We start from the raw sequence: 14600 nt of genomic DNA, 5'->3' as shown, positions 1-14600 counted from the left end.
AGAAAAGCGGCAGAGATGTCAACCTAAGAAACTCCCTGCAGATGGCTCAAATCTTAGCAAACTCTGTGATGGTTTTGATTTGTGAGGGTCTGCCCTTGTTCTGCTCAGTTTGTCTGCCACACTGTTTTACTCAAATGTAGGATGCCTGTAGAGTGAGACTATGCTGTGAAGCTACATCCCAAGGTAACATGGCTAGTCTGCAGAGGCGATATGACCTGGTCTTCTCTTGCATGTTGATTATAACTGTGGCACTGTCTGCAATAACTTGAAGATCTCCTGGGGACCAAAGATGATTCAGAGAGCTGAGCGTCTTTATTAGGGCTTGCATCTTTTTTATCTATATGTGCTGGCATCTGTCCCTGGTGTTCCACACATCTTGCACTTTTATTCCTCCTCAAACTGCTCCCCAAGCAGAGTCCAACACATCTGCAGTGACTGACTGCTTTGGAATAGGGAGGGAGAAGAGAAGACTTGGATTTTGGCATGTCTGTTGTCTCTAACAAGTGATTTCTCTGACAAAACCCAGCACTAGGATTTAAAATACGAGGGTGTTGATGCTGAGACCAAGGAGAGAGAATCATAGAAACCATGAAATCCAAAATTCTGAAGTATTAACTCACAGTGACCAAATAAGTGGAAAACCCTAGAAATAGATTTAGTTATAGATCTATGTTTTTCCTGTGGAAGAAAAGCTCTATGAATTGTGATGTCTAGTTGACATCCCAGAAACACAGACTTGTGGAAGGAGTCAAGAAATATTTTTGAGTATTCTCTTGAAATCCCAGCTTGTGTAAGAGATCTCTCACCCAAGAGAGACAGAGATTTCTTTCACTTTGAAAAAAGCTCTGCAATGATAAGCATATTGTCATAATATAGACAAAAGTGGATACCCTGTAACCTACAATGAGCTACAACTGGAGTTAAGACACGTTATGAACTCTCTTGGTACAGTGGATATTCCAAAGGTATGGCAAAGAACTAATAATGTGATCTAGACACACAAAACCTTAAGACACACCTGATGTCTACGTGAACAGAAATGTGATGATAAACATCTTTTAAACTTAGTGTTACCAATAAACTTGAATGAGGAAGAAGAGGTAAACACATTATGAAGTGACATCATTTTGAATTTGGTTACTATCACAAACAGGTTTAGGAAAGAAATTTCCAGAACTGATCTCTAAGCATTTTCTTTCTTTGGCATTAAAAATATCTTTAAATAAAACGCCTCTGCCACTTTGGAAGGTGGAACTGGTTCTATCATTCCCTGGGACAGCCTGTGATGAAAGACAGGTAGAAACAAAAGAGTCTGCTATGGTGTGGAGAATGAGGAATTACTGCCTGGAAAGGTGGAATTTCCACGCATTGCATATGTAACCTTGATAAATGATCTCCAGAACCCATTTATCTGAAACTGTGTGTTGCCAGGGAAAAAAGGACAAGATTCAGACTTTCTGGAAGAAAAAAAGGGGCTGCCAGGGTAGGAGTGGGAACAAAGTCTCTTAAATAATCCTAGGTTGGTACCAGGCTGTTGGCCTAGGGCCTATACAAGCCTAGCCAAAAAGGTACCCTGGCTTTCGCCACCCAAGATAATTATTTTCCTGCGCCCCTGTCAAGCAAAACCACAGAAGTGATCCCTGGGGTGAATTTCCTATTGCCCATCCAATCAAGATTTTTCTTGAAGAGTGATTTAATGAGGAGCTCTGTTTGACATAGATAGGTAGTCTGTTCCAGAGTATGGGAAATCTCTGGGACAGGAATCTATCCCTCCAGCATGTTCTGTTTATTGTGGTGACAAGGTTTAAGTCCCTAGAGCGTTTAGCTCGGAGGGATTGGGATTTCTTTAAGTGGAGCATGTCCAACAGCTCTGGGTTTGACATAGCTTTGTATGTTAGGAGGAGATTGCCTCTGAGGAGGCGATATGCAACGGAGTAAAGCTGGAGTTTTGAGACGGTCTGCGTAAGGCATCTGTTTGAGGCTAGTAATCCTCTTTGTGAGGTATTTTTGCAGCCTTTCCAGTTGTTGTAGATGTCTTTTGAGGTACATACCAAAATGGGCATTGTACTCTATAATGGGTCTAATGAGTGATGAGTAGAGGGGAACAATGACCTCTTTTTTTCTGGATGAGAAAACGTTTGTGATGAGGTGTGCCACATAGAAGGATTTCCTGACCACTGTGGCGATGTGATTATCAAAGGAGAGACTACTGTCCACCTGTGTCCCAAGGCTCTTATCACACTTTCAGTATTAAGTAGACTACCGCCTATGTGGTAGTTCATGGGTACAGAGTTTTTACCAAATGGGATGACAATGCACTTTTTGGCATTGAGCTTGAGACCATGGCTTTGACACCAGGCATCTGTCTCAGTGAGGCCCTTTTGTAGGATGTCCACATGGTTAGGAGTTTCGATTATGGCTCCTAGTTTGCAGTCATCTGCGAATTTAGTTAGCCAAAGATCTTCTGTGTTAGCCTGTACTTCAGAGAAGTAGATACCAAACAGGACTGAACCCTGTGGTACTCCACTCGTCACTGGCCTAAAGTCTGATTTGGTGTCTGCTACTGTCACAGTGTGGGTTCTGTCAATAAGCCAGTTGGCAACCCATCTTGTGACATAGGGATTTATACCTAGTTTAGGGAGTTTATCTATAATTCCAGAGTGGGAGATAGTGTTGAACGCCTTGGCGAGGTCTAGACAGGTTGTGTGAACCACCTTACCCTCATCTATGGCTTTGGTGACTACTTCAAAGAAGTCTATCAGGTTTAGCAGACATGATCTGCCTTTTACAAACCTGAACTGTGTGGGGTCCAGAGTTTGGAGATCTCCAATGTCTCTGTTTATGAGTTCCATGATGATACGTTCCACGGCCTTGCAGACCAGGCTCGTCAGGCTAATGGGGCGGTAGTTCCTGGGGTCTGTTGTGGCCCCCCCCTTTGTGGAGTGGGATAACCATCACGGTGCACCATTCAATGGGCACAAAGCCTGAGGTGAGGCTATGACTGAACATGGTACTCAGGTGGGGTGCCAGTTCATTCTGTAGTTCATGTAGAAGGCAGCCTGGGATGTTGTCAGGTCCCATGGATGCTGTGTTCTTGGCTTTGGAGAGTGAGGTTTTTAGCTGTGATTACAGGAACATTGCATTCTTCCGGTATAAAGATGGACCCTTTAAGGGATGAGAGTGAGGTAAAGTTAGCACTGAACCTATCTGCCAGGATGTTGGCAATATCAGTTGGTTTTGTATATTTAGTGTCATTGTGTTGTAACCCAGAGCAGATCTGAGTGTTGCCATTGAGATTCTTGACATAGCTATAGAATGCTTTGTGGTTGTCTTTAGAATCAGTGGCAATTTTGTTTTCATAACTAGCTTTGGAGGATTTTATGAGGGATCTCAGCTTCTTACTGAGGCTGACCAGGGAGTTCCTCCAATCGTGAGATTTTACTCTTTTTTGCAACAGTTTCTTTCTTCTGTTGTAGAGTTTGTTTATGGCAGAAGACCACCAGATTGGCTTCCTTTTGTTGGAGGATAGCATCTTGGTTCTGTTAGGGATAGCACGATCCATGCACTCATGTAAGTGCTTATAAAGTGCATTTGTGTAGGATTCAGCAGTCATACCTCTACTGTCCATCTGCATGGGTGTTGTGAAGTCTGCCACTTCTGTCTTAAGAAGCGGGAAGCTGGCTTTGGAGAATTTTTTTACGGTTGTGTTCCTAATGGGGGGTGGGAGCGGGATGTGGATGTCTGTGATTAGCTTGTGGTCAGATCTGACCAACGAGGAGCTGACCTCTGGTGTGGAACACCAGTCATCCATGTTGGTGATGACCAGGTCTAGGATATTGCTGCCCCTGGTAGGGGTGTGGATAAGTTGATCCAAGTCATTGGAATTGATCATTTCCAGAAAACGTTGAGCAAAAGAGTTGGTACACGAGTAGTTTTCCCAGTTAATGGTAGGGTAGTTGAAATCACCCATTATTAGAGTGTTGGGTTGTACCTTAATATTTTCCAGTGTATCAAGAAAAGAGGAGTTGGAATCATGGGGCATGGTGGGGGGTCTGTAGCAAGCTACAATCTGGATTGCGGTTTTGCCCAGAGTTAGTTGAATTTGGATAATCCCGGATGCATTATGCTGAGCAACTAGCCTGGAGGTGTGGATATCCTTAATGAATATGGACACGCCTCCACCTTTAGTGTTTCGGTCCAGGTTTGGTGGCCGAAAGGTGTGATATGAATTATAGCCTGGTAATGCAGGGGTGCTCTCTGGAGCTTTGAACCAGGTCTCTGTCACTGCACAGTTGTCAATGTTCTCCATTTTAAGGAGTGCCCCGAGTGAGTGCATTTTGAGGTTTAGACTTCTAGCATTGAGTAGCATTACCCTCAGATTTTGCTTGCTTGTACCTGTTACGGTGGTGAATTTGTCATTTGAACCTTGCCTAAAAAAGGCACTATAGGGGTGGCAAGAGTCTTTGCCAGTATCTGGAATTCCAAGGGCGACAGGTGCAGACCATCTCTGGCAAAGCAGTGTGGTCTGTCGATCAAGTCATCCCAGGCAGACAGATACTGGATTCCCTTGGAATGATACCAGAAGCTTAGCCAATTGTTAAAGTCAATCATTTTGTCCTTGTACTATGGTATCATTCTGGGTGATGGCAGGATGCTACTCAGGGCTAGGGTCATACCTGCCTAGGCTATAAGATCGGAAAGCTCCTCCATGTCTCTTTTCATGTAGTCCAGGGAAGTACATCTCAGGTCATTCACACCAACATGAACAATGACAGAGTCATATATGTACTTGTTGTGGAGTGACCTGAGTGTGTGCGTTATGTGGCGGATCCTGGCACCTGACAGGCAGCTGACAGTAACATTTTCCTTGTTTAGCCTAGTGAGTGGAACATCAGTGTGCCTGACTATAGAGTCACCTATGACTAGAGTGTTGGGTACTTTATGCCTTATGGGCTGTAGCTGACTGGCACACTGAGTATGTGGGCTGTGTGTCATTTGGGTTGTGTTGGGGGGGGTGGAGGTTGCTTGCATTTCTGCTTTGGAGGTCTCTGTTGTTGGGCAGATTTTTACTGAGAGCCTCCGCAAATGTAGGTGTGTGTTTTGTGCTTGTGTGTGTGTGTTTTGGTGGTGTAGATTTTGAGGGACTATGTGATGAGTGTGGTGTGGTGAAAGTGTTTACCTTCTCCTCTTGACTGTCTAGTCCAGTCTTCGGTGAAGAGAGCTTTACTTCCAGTTTGGCTATATAAATGCATCTCTCACAGGTTGTAGTGTTGGGTGGTAGGAGGAGAGGGTTGTCTGTGTACATGAGGCAATTGCTGCATTGTCCCAAGATGCCCAGATTCATCAGGTAGACAGGAGAAAACACCGGGAGCTGACCTTTAGACATGCCTGAATAGGTGCTTATTTATTAAGTACTAAAAACTGTTATCCTCTAGACAAGTGAGGGAAGTTGAGTGCTGTAGTAATTTGTAACTTGTTTAGTGCTTACAATGCGTTCTGAACAAGTGCTGAGCTCAAAGAAACAGATTTGAGTGCTAAAACTAAAAAGCTGGCTAGTTGCAAGGGAAAATTTGAAGAACACACTTTATGGCACCAGGAATAGTTTAACCCTAGTTAAGTGGGGGGGGGGGGGGCTTAGGAGCTCACAAACAGTCCTGGACACAGCAAATCCGTATCTGGACAAGACCTGTCACAGGAAAGGGGGGAAGCAAACTTTGAATTTTTTTTTCTTCAGTAAAAGTGGAAATGGAGAAAGCTGGAACATTCTGACTTATTGGACTGTCCTTGGTTTGGGGAGTTTACAGAATTCTTCTTGAAACTCCCTTACCATTTCTTCTTAAACATCTGTTAACCTGCACTTTAATGAAACCATTTATTTTATTTCTTAACAAAACTGGATAAGGAGTTGGAAAATCCCTTGGATAATTGGAAAAGGAGGGCTGACAAATCTCCCGTCTCAGCTTGGTTACACTTCAGAAGATCGAACAGCTGAAATATAGAAGACCATATGCTCGAGACCATATGATCGATATTTCAGAAGATCGATCTTCTGAAATTGTAAAAAAAAAAAACAAACAAAAAAAGACATTACTGCAGGGGGGCAAGCCCCCCTGCACCCCCCCGTACTTAAATATACCAACTCTGAGATCGCGCTACAGCAGGGAATAGGAAAATTTCCCGTTCCGCGCTGTATTGTCAGTGTAGTGCGATCTCGGAGTTGGTATATTTAAGTAGGGGGTGTGGGGGGTGCAGGGGGGCTTGCCCCCCTGCAGTAACGTCTTCTTTTATTTTTTTTTTTTACAATTTCAGAAGATCTTCTGAAATATCGATCACATGGTCTTGACCATAAGGTATTTGATATTTCAGCCATTCGATCTTCCGAAGTGTAACCAACAGCTTACACCTTTCATCACTCTTTTTTCATCACCTCTAAAATCTCTAAACCAACTGTATTTGAATTATTGAATATTGTAATAAACATAAAAGAGGTGGAAATAGGATCTTTAGAAAAGGGAAGGAGCAAATTACTTGGAAAAATGGAAACTGTGGGAACGTGCAGAATGTTTTGGAGGAAGAATGAAGTTTAAGAAAGGCAGGAATTGAGCAATTTATGTAATACCTAATTGATGATAATTGTACAAAAGAATATATGTGATGTATAATGTTTTTACTTGGAACATGTTAATACGATTTGTTTTCTTTTATATAAATGTATGCTCGCCTATAAGTAATTCAGTAAAGGTGTTTAAAAAAATAGAGCCAGTGGTCATAGCTCTTGAAGAAGTATCAACAGAGACATACGCACACTGTGTATAATAAGTAGTGACTTGAACAACAGAAGAAATTAAATTATTTGAAGTAGAGTTTACCTCACAAGAAGAAACTGTAGACAAAACATTCCTCATGCTTTCAGAGTTAGGACACACCTTAACGTATGAGCCTGACAATTCAAAATTCTGAAAACCAAAGTTGCAGATGCATACACCTTTTTCCCATACTTACCAATAATCTTCCCATTCTTATTAGAAATAGTAGGAATGGAATTAAGTAAGCATTTAGCAGCAGAAGGGTTAACTAAAATTATAGTTGCTGGATCAGGTTTGGGAAAGGTGTACAAAAACTTAAAACACTGAGGAACTTTATATCCCTTTTTAAGGGCAGCTATATCCGAGTGTCAGGAAAATTGCTGGCAGTAACACACTCATCCCTCAAAGCTGACAGAACTAGAGGAATGGGTGCAGATTCTAGAAATTTCTTCTATAACAATTCATACTATTTTCTTAAGGACGGAGAAACCTCAGTGTTCTCCCACTGAAAACACTGGCACATTCTAGAAATAGTATCAGAGAAAAAGACACCCCCCACCCCCCGGACGGTCAGAAACTGAGCTTCTTCAGAGTCAGAGTCAGAAATCTGTGAATAAAACCTTGCATCTGTCCCTTCATTGTCCTGACCAGATTCGGAATTGTGAATTTCTTCAGGAAAGTAGGTAACCCCCTTTCTTCTTACATAATCTATTTTATAAGAAAATCCTGAGTCAGACCCAGGAAACTTCTCCTGTCTAAGCACATTTGAGAAGGAATAGACGCATGCTTAGTCTTCGGTTTCTTTTTGACAGGAAAAACTTGACTAACAGTGTCATCAGTGGCGGCAGCAGCAGCTTCCCCAGAGATGGGCAAAACATTCTAACAAAACAGAGAAGCCTTCCCTGTTCCCTCTCCCAGGACCAACAAGAGTCCCTTGCCTACTGAGGGGACCCTAACAGTCACAATGTGGCTAACCTCCAGTCTACAGTGACTGTGATTGCTACACCAGAGGGATTGATGGTAAAAGATGAGTGGCCTGAGGTACATCTAATGGCCACAGCATAGTAACCCATCTGTGACTGCGGCAAATTGCTAGCATGCTGTAATGGCAAAGGTTGTTTGCTTAACTTTTTCTTTGTTTTGGTTGAAAGGAGGACCTACCATGTGATAGACTGGCTGTTCCATAGACAAGCCAAAAATGGCTCCTCTTTCTGAGGGAAAACAAGCAACAAATACAGGTAAATACAAAAAGTCTTTAAAAGTCGCTTTTTTCACAGACCAACACAGTAAAAAAAAAAAAAAACACTTATTAACACTTTGCCAACCCCACAAAGTAAATAATCACAATTTCTCCAGAGAAAAATTGTTTTCAGTTACTTTAAACAGCTTTAAAACTACCAGAAAAAAGGCTCTCCAATTTAAAAGCAGAGTACTGTCTTGTGATAGTCAATTAAAACACAAACTTCTAGCTTAAAATAACCTTCCTGAAGATTAAAGAATCAATAATAAACAAATTATTAAATGGACATTTTTTTCGTCAAAGAGAACTTATTGGCCCAACAAAGAACAGCACAAGGCGACTATTAAAAAAAAAACTTGATCTTCATTTTTGAAGTTTAGCAATGTTCTCATTTGTACATATTATAAACATAAAAATGTATAAAGCAAGCTGATAAAATTCGCAAATTCATCTACATACCAATATGTCACACATTGGAACGCAAATTTCTTGGTCATGAAGTGGTTAGGAGTGGCTGCCCTGTAGGCTGAGGCCTGCTACTGGTTCGGGATCAGGAGAAGTTTTTTTTTCCACACATGCAGCATTTTCTGATACTCCACTTTGTACTGTACATGGTTGCAGTGACAATGGAACCTTCCCAACAAACTAATGGGAGGAAGGCATTACAACTGTTTTTTCACAGTCTGTCGCAGAAGGGTTTTTTTTTTCACACCACAGTTATTTGTTTCCCCAAACATTTCAACTGCTTTCATAACGGAAATCCAACATATGATCAGTAAATGCTGCTACTCCCAATACTAGGACCAAAGACAAACTGAAAGGGTCAATTTATAAAATTGTCGTAGTAAAAATATTTTGTTATAAAGCTACTAAATTGAAATGTTACTCCTACGGTTATGGTGAAAAGCAAAATGAAAAGGTCATGCTCTAAACTACTTTGTATAAAAAAATCCGTGATATTCTAAAAAGTAAAAACAACTTTCCCTGACCGGGAATCGAACCCGGGCCGCGGCGGTGAGAGCGCCGAATCCTAACCACTAGACCACCAGGGAAATTGATATCAATCACTTTTTTTCAGTTGTTTTCAATTGTATTACACATGGGGCATAGTTTGCAAGATATTACTGTAAACACTCAAGAAAGCAGCCGATGGTTGAGTTGAATGTAGTAGGTTGTCCTGCAAAAAATCGATCTCCGTGGGTACTTCCTCTCATTTAACTGAACGACGTTTAACAAAAACTCTTTATAGAAGGTGGAAGGCTGTTTATAAAATTACTGCTGCTGCTTTGCGCATCTGTACATCAGTTCATTTGTATGTTTATTGTTTGCTTTTTGTGTGTGATAGCGCGCGTAAAACTGCAGAGTTATTCTACCCGCCGATTCCAAAAATGTTCTTTCGTAAATACTAACTTTAAAACCGACACCAAACTATCAGCTTATAACTGCAGCTTCGGCATCTGTGTGCAATAAACGCGTACCCTCAAACTACTATGGTGAGTGAGTGAGTCAGCGTGCGACTGTTTTTTCTCTCTTGATGTGTTATGAGTAACCACGTGGGTGAACGGCACTGGCTAGTAGATTATTGGGACCGGACTCAAATTAGCATCACAGATAATCGCTTATGGAAGGGTACTCATTGTGTATAAATCCTGCAGTAGTACAAAAATATGGATTTCTTTATTGAGTTACAATTACAAATATTGCTCAGCGTTTCTTTAACACCATTCACACATGTCAGCTGGAAAACATGTCTGTCTATAGCATTTATTGTACAACGAGCATTTGATTGTTTCCTGCATTTACTTATGTACCTGCATAACCAGCCAGAGCGCAGCACAAAATATTGCTGTTGCTTTATTGATGTCCTGCTTTCATTATACTACGGTTCGATTTCCCCAGCCTTCATTTGCCAATTGTCAGCTGAGCAAGTGATTTACCATAAAATCAACAGTTTTATGAAGGTCAGGGCAGAAATATGAGACTTTCTGTAAAGTCAGGGACAGATTAGGATACCTAACTCTTAGGGTAATAATTCTGGACAAAACAAAAACAATTTTTTTCAGGAAAATAGGAAAAATCTAGAGAGTTGAGGGGTATGGCGTTGTATGGAAAATGATCTAGGGCAGGTGGAAGATTTGGACTAGCATCTTCAGTGGTCTCCTGGACCGCATGTCTAGTAACTATACCTGGACCTATAACTGTTACTTTTTTACTGAGACAATGTGTGTTTTTCTATGTGTGTCTGTTGCAAATACTGTAACTCTGTGGTGCAAGTGTAAGTGAAGTGAGTTTAGCGAAAGAGGACACACAATGCATGGTCTGACTCCAATTTACAGATATTTTTAGGGAGTAACAGTGTCCAGACACTGATTGCCTCAAAGTCCTGTCTCTTTGCTCGGTATCATACAGACTTCTGAAAGGTGATCTTTGCCTGGCTTACAAGGCACCCCCAGTCCCTGTTTTTTTTTCCCTCCTAGTCCCTGTTTTGATGAACCTTTTGCACATTCACAAAACAAATAGCATCAGTACTACTAGATTAAAAGACCTAAAAATTTGCTTGCAACATAAATAGGACATTTTGGTGAGACAGATATGTTTTTCAGAGAATTCCCACTCTCTGGAACAAAGCAGAGATACTCCATATCCCTTTTTAAGTGCAACTTGGACCACTGGATGAGTAATCAGAAATTCACTCCTGGTCTGGCTGCTAGGAATTTTCTAATAAGAACCAAGGCCTGCAAAAACTACAAAAACTGCTGTTGACTGCCTGCTGGGTGAGAAAACTAAATCTCTTTCTTGTTTGTGAGTTGCTTAAATTGATAGAGCTGCTGTCTGTTTTGAGAAATCTGCACGGCCTGGTGTTTTGTTCTTTGTGGCAGATAGACACTTAAATTACCCAAGCTGCACATTTCACATCTTTTCATTGGTAATTTATTTCTTGAGTGATACTTAAATACATAGAGAATATCTGTGAGTGGCCTTGTCTTTTCTGATAAGACTCAAGGTCTTCAAAATCTACAGGCACTGTTGTTGACTCCCTGCTGGTTATTTTCCAACCTACCCTCCCATTTTTGATCTATTTTTTAACGTGGTCATTTTTAAGCTGCCCACCCTTACTGTAAATTGAGTTTTATAAGCTCATCCCTTTCTAAACTGCTGTTTATATCTTGAATTATTAATTTGCCTTTCCTTGTGCTTATTGGGAAAAAAGTGCATTTTGATTCTCGTCTGTTCTACCGATTTACTTTCTCTGAATTCATTATCTAGCAGGCTGTTGGATAAAATGGTGTATTTTTACACTCTAGCAAGCTATTTTCTTTGTTTTTTACATCAAGAGTAAAGAGATTTTTCCCTCTTGCGGCAGTTGGTGGTCGTCTGATCTGTATATGTCAGAGAAACACACTAGAGATTCCTACGTGTAGTTGTTTTATTGGCTCGATGGCTTATTGACCAGTTTACCTTGTTGTTAGCGTCTTTACTAATTCTGCACAATTGAGTGGTTCTTGGCTAATTTCTAATTTATTGAATAATCTCACTCGTATAAGTTGTTTAAAGTACATTGCTGTTATCCTGAATTACTTATTGCTTTTCCTTAAGTTTGTGGTAGTATTTCACTCAGGACACTTTTTTACTGTGCTTTTACATTAGGAGGACTGAGATTATTCATCTGGTGTCATTAGCTCCCTACCTGGTCTGTCTAAGTTGGAAAGCACACCAAAAGGCTCTAAGTGTAGTCATTTTATTGACCAGAGTGCTCATTAGTCAATTTTCTGTATTTCCAGTGCTGGTATAAAGTTGTCATATTCGCACAGAGCTACTCGCTGTGCCAGTGCTCTCTACAAATGCAAACATCTAGAAACATTGCTTATTTTCATTACACTGTGTAAGCTTGCTGCGCTACTTGTTGTTTGCACTTCTTTAAAGGTTAAAGTTGCATTTTCAAATAGCTGTAAGGGCTGCTGTTCTGCTCTGAAATACATTGTATCTAGTGTTTCTTAGTATTAGGCATCTGTTTCTGGTTCATTGAATGATTTGCTTATCATTGTTAGAGGTGAATCTAGACTTACTGATGATGATTGCACTTGTGCAACTGGCACGGCTTGGAGAACTGTTGTTAAAAACATTAATGATTGCACTGGTGAGATTAATAATGTTATACAAACAGCAAATAGAACATATTTCAGAAAAGATTTGTCTATTGTCTGTAAAGATCACTAAACCCCTATGAAACAAGAAGACACCCAGAGAACTTTGGAATTCCGGATACAAGTATTCAGCAATCTGAGGGTTTAGAGTGTTTAGAAGGAAATAAAAAAAAGAAAGAAAGGAGGAAGTTCACAAAAAATAACATGGAAGAAAAAGAACCTGATAAATGTAAAATAAAAAGAATACATATTAAAAAGGCACTGCTTTGTTATGTTCATAGTTTCACAGGTAGGTACTAGGCTATTGGCCCTAGGTCCTATATAAGCCTAGCCAAAAGGCACCCTGGCCTTCACCACCCAGGAAAATTATTTTCCTGTGCCCCTGTCGAGCAGAGCCACAGAAGTGATCCCCGGGCTGAATTTCCTATCTCCCATCCAATCATCAAGATTTTTCTTGAAGAATGCTAATGAGGAGCTTTGTTTGATATAGATAGGTAGTTTGTTCCAGAGTATGGGAAGTCTCTGGGACAGGAATCTATCCCTCCAGCATGTTCTGTTTATTTTGGTGACAAGGAAAAGGTCCCTAGAGCATGTAGCTCGGAGGGATTGGGATTTCTTTCAGTGGAGCATGTCCAACAGCTCTGGGTTTGACTTAGCTTTGTATGTTAGGCAGAGATCGCCTCTGAGTAAGAGATATGCAATGGAGTAACGCTGGAATTTTTTGAGACGGTCTGCGTAGGGCATCTGTTTGAGGCTGGTAATCCTCTTTGTGAGGTATTTCTGTGGCCTTTCCATTTGTTGTAGATGTCTTGTGAGGTACATACCAAAAGGGGCATTGTACTCTATAATGGGTCTAATGAGTGATGAGTAAAGGGGAACAATGACCTCTTTTTTCCCTGGATGATAAACCTTTTGTGATGAGGTGTGCCACGTAGAAGGATTTCCTGACTACTGTGACGATGTGATTATCAAAGGAGAGACTACTGTCCACCTGTGTCCCAAGGTCTGTTATCACACTTTTGGTGTTAAGTAGACTACCGCCTATGTGGTAGTTCATGGGTACAGAGTTTTTACCAAAAGAGATGACAATGCACATTTTGGCATTGAGCTTGAGGCCATGGCTTTGACACCAGACATCTGTCTCAGTGAGGCCCTTTTGTAGGATGTCCACATTGTTAGGAGTCTTGATTATGGCTCCTAGTTTGCAGTCATCTGTGAACCCCATTAGCCAAAGACCATCTGTGTTAGCCTGTACTTCAGAGAAGTAGAAACCAAACAGGTATCTTGGCCTTGACAGTTATCTTGGTAGATGACTGCAAACTAGGAATCATAGTCGAGTCCCCAAATGATGTGGAAATCTACAGAAGGGCCTCGCTGAGACTGATGCCTGGTGTCAGAGCCATGGCCTCAAGCTCAATGTCAAAAAGTGCATTGTCATCCCCTTTGGTAAAAACTCTGTACCCATAAACTGCTACATAGACAGCAGTCTACTTAACACCGAATGTGTGATAAGAGACCTTGGGACCCAGGTGGACAGTAGTCTGTCCTTTGTTAGTCACATTGCCACAGTAGTCAGGAAGTCCTTCTATGTGGCACACCTCATCATAAAAGGGTTCTCATCCAGGAAAAAAAGAAGTCATTGTTCCCCTCTACTCGACACTCATTAGACCCATTATAGAGTACAATGCCCTTTTTGGAATGCACCTCACAAGACATCTGCAGTAGCTGGAAAGGCCACAGAAGTACTTCAAAAAGAGGATTACTGGCCTCAAACAGATGCCCTACACGGACTGTCTCAAACAACTCCAGCTTTACTCCGTAGCATATCACCCACTTCAAAGTGATCTCTGCCTAACAAATAAAGCTATGTCAAACCCAGAGTTATTGGACATGCTACACCTAAAGAAATCCCAATCCCCCCGAGCTATATGCTCTATGGACCTAAACCTTGTCACCACAATAAACAGGACATGCTGGAGGGATAGATTCCTGTCCCAGAGACTTCCCATACTCTGGAAGAGGCTACCCATCTATGTCAAGCAAAGTTCTTCATTAGCACTCTTCAAGAAAAATCTTGATGAGTGGATGGGAAATAGGAAATACACCCCGGGGATCACTTCTGTGTCTCTGCTTGACAGTGGCACAGGAAAATAACTTTCTTGGGTGGTGTAAGCCAGGGAACCTTGTTTGCTAGGCTTACGTAGGCCCTCAGGCTGATAGCCTAGTACCTACCTATGAACCTATAAGGAGAGGACCCAAACTAAACTCTGTGGTACTCCACTTGTCACTGGTCTGAAGTTGGATTTGAAGTCTGCTACTTTCACAGTGTGGGTTCTGTCAGTGAGCCAGCTGGCAACCCATCTTGTGGCATAGGAATTTATACCTAGTTTAGTGAGTTTATCTACAATT

At 41.3% G+C, this 14600-nt stretch overlaps 1 non-coding gene across 1 annotated transcript; it reads right to left on the bottom strand.

Annotated features, from left to right (window-relative positions):
- Positions 1–9026: 9026 nt before the first annotated feature.
- TRNAE-CUC lies at positions 9027–9098 on the bottom strand. Its single transcript has one exon. It is a non-coding gene; the product is annotated as a tRNA-Glu (tRNA).
- Between the last annotated feature and the right edge of the window lie 5502 nt (positions 9099–14600).

The sequence above is a fragment of the Protopterus annectens genome, chromosome 12.part0, assembly GCF_019279795.1.
Source record: "Protopterus annectens isolate FY-2018-M chromosome 12.part0, PAN1.0, whole genome shotgun sequence".
In the NCBI taxonomy this organism is placed as follows: domain Eukaryota; kingdom Metazoa; phylum Chordata; order Ceratodontiformes; family Protopteridae; genus Protopterus; species Protopterus annectens.
Note: the sequence above shows the minus strand (reverse complement) of the source record. Positions and strands in the feature narration are given on the sequence as shown.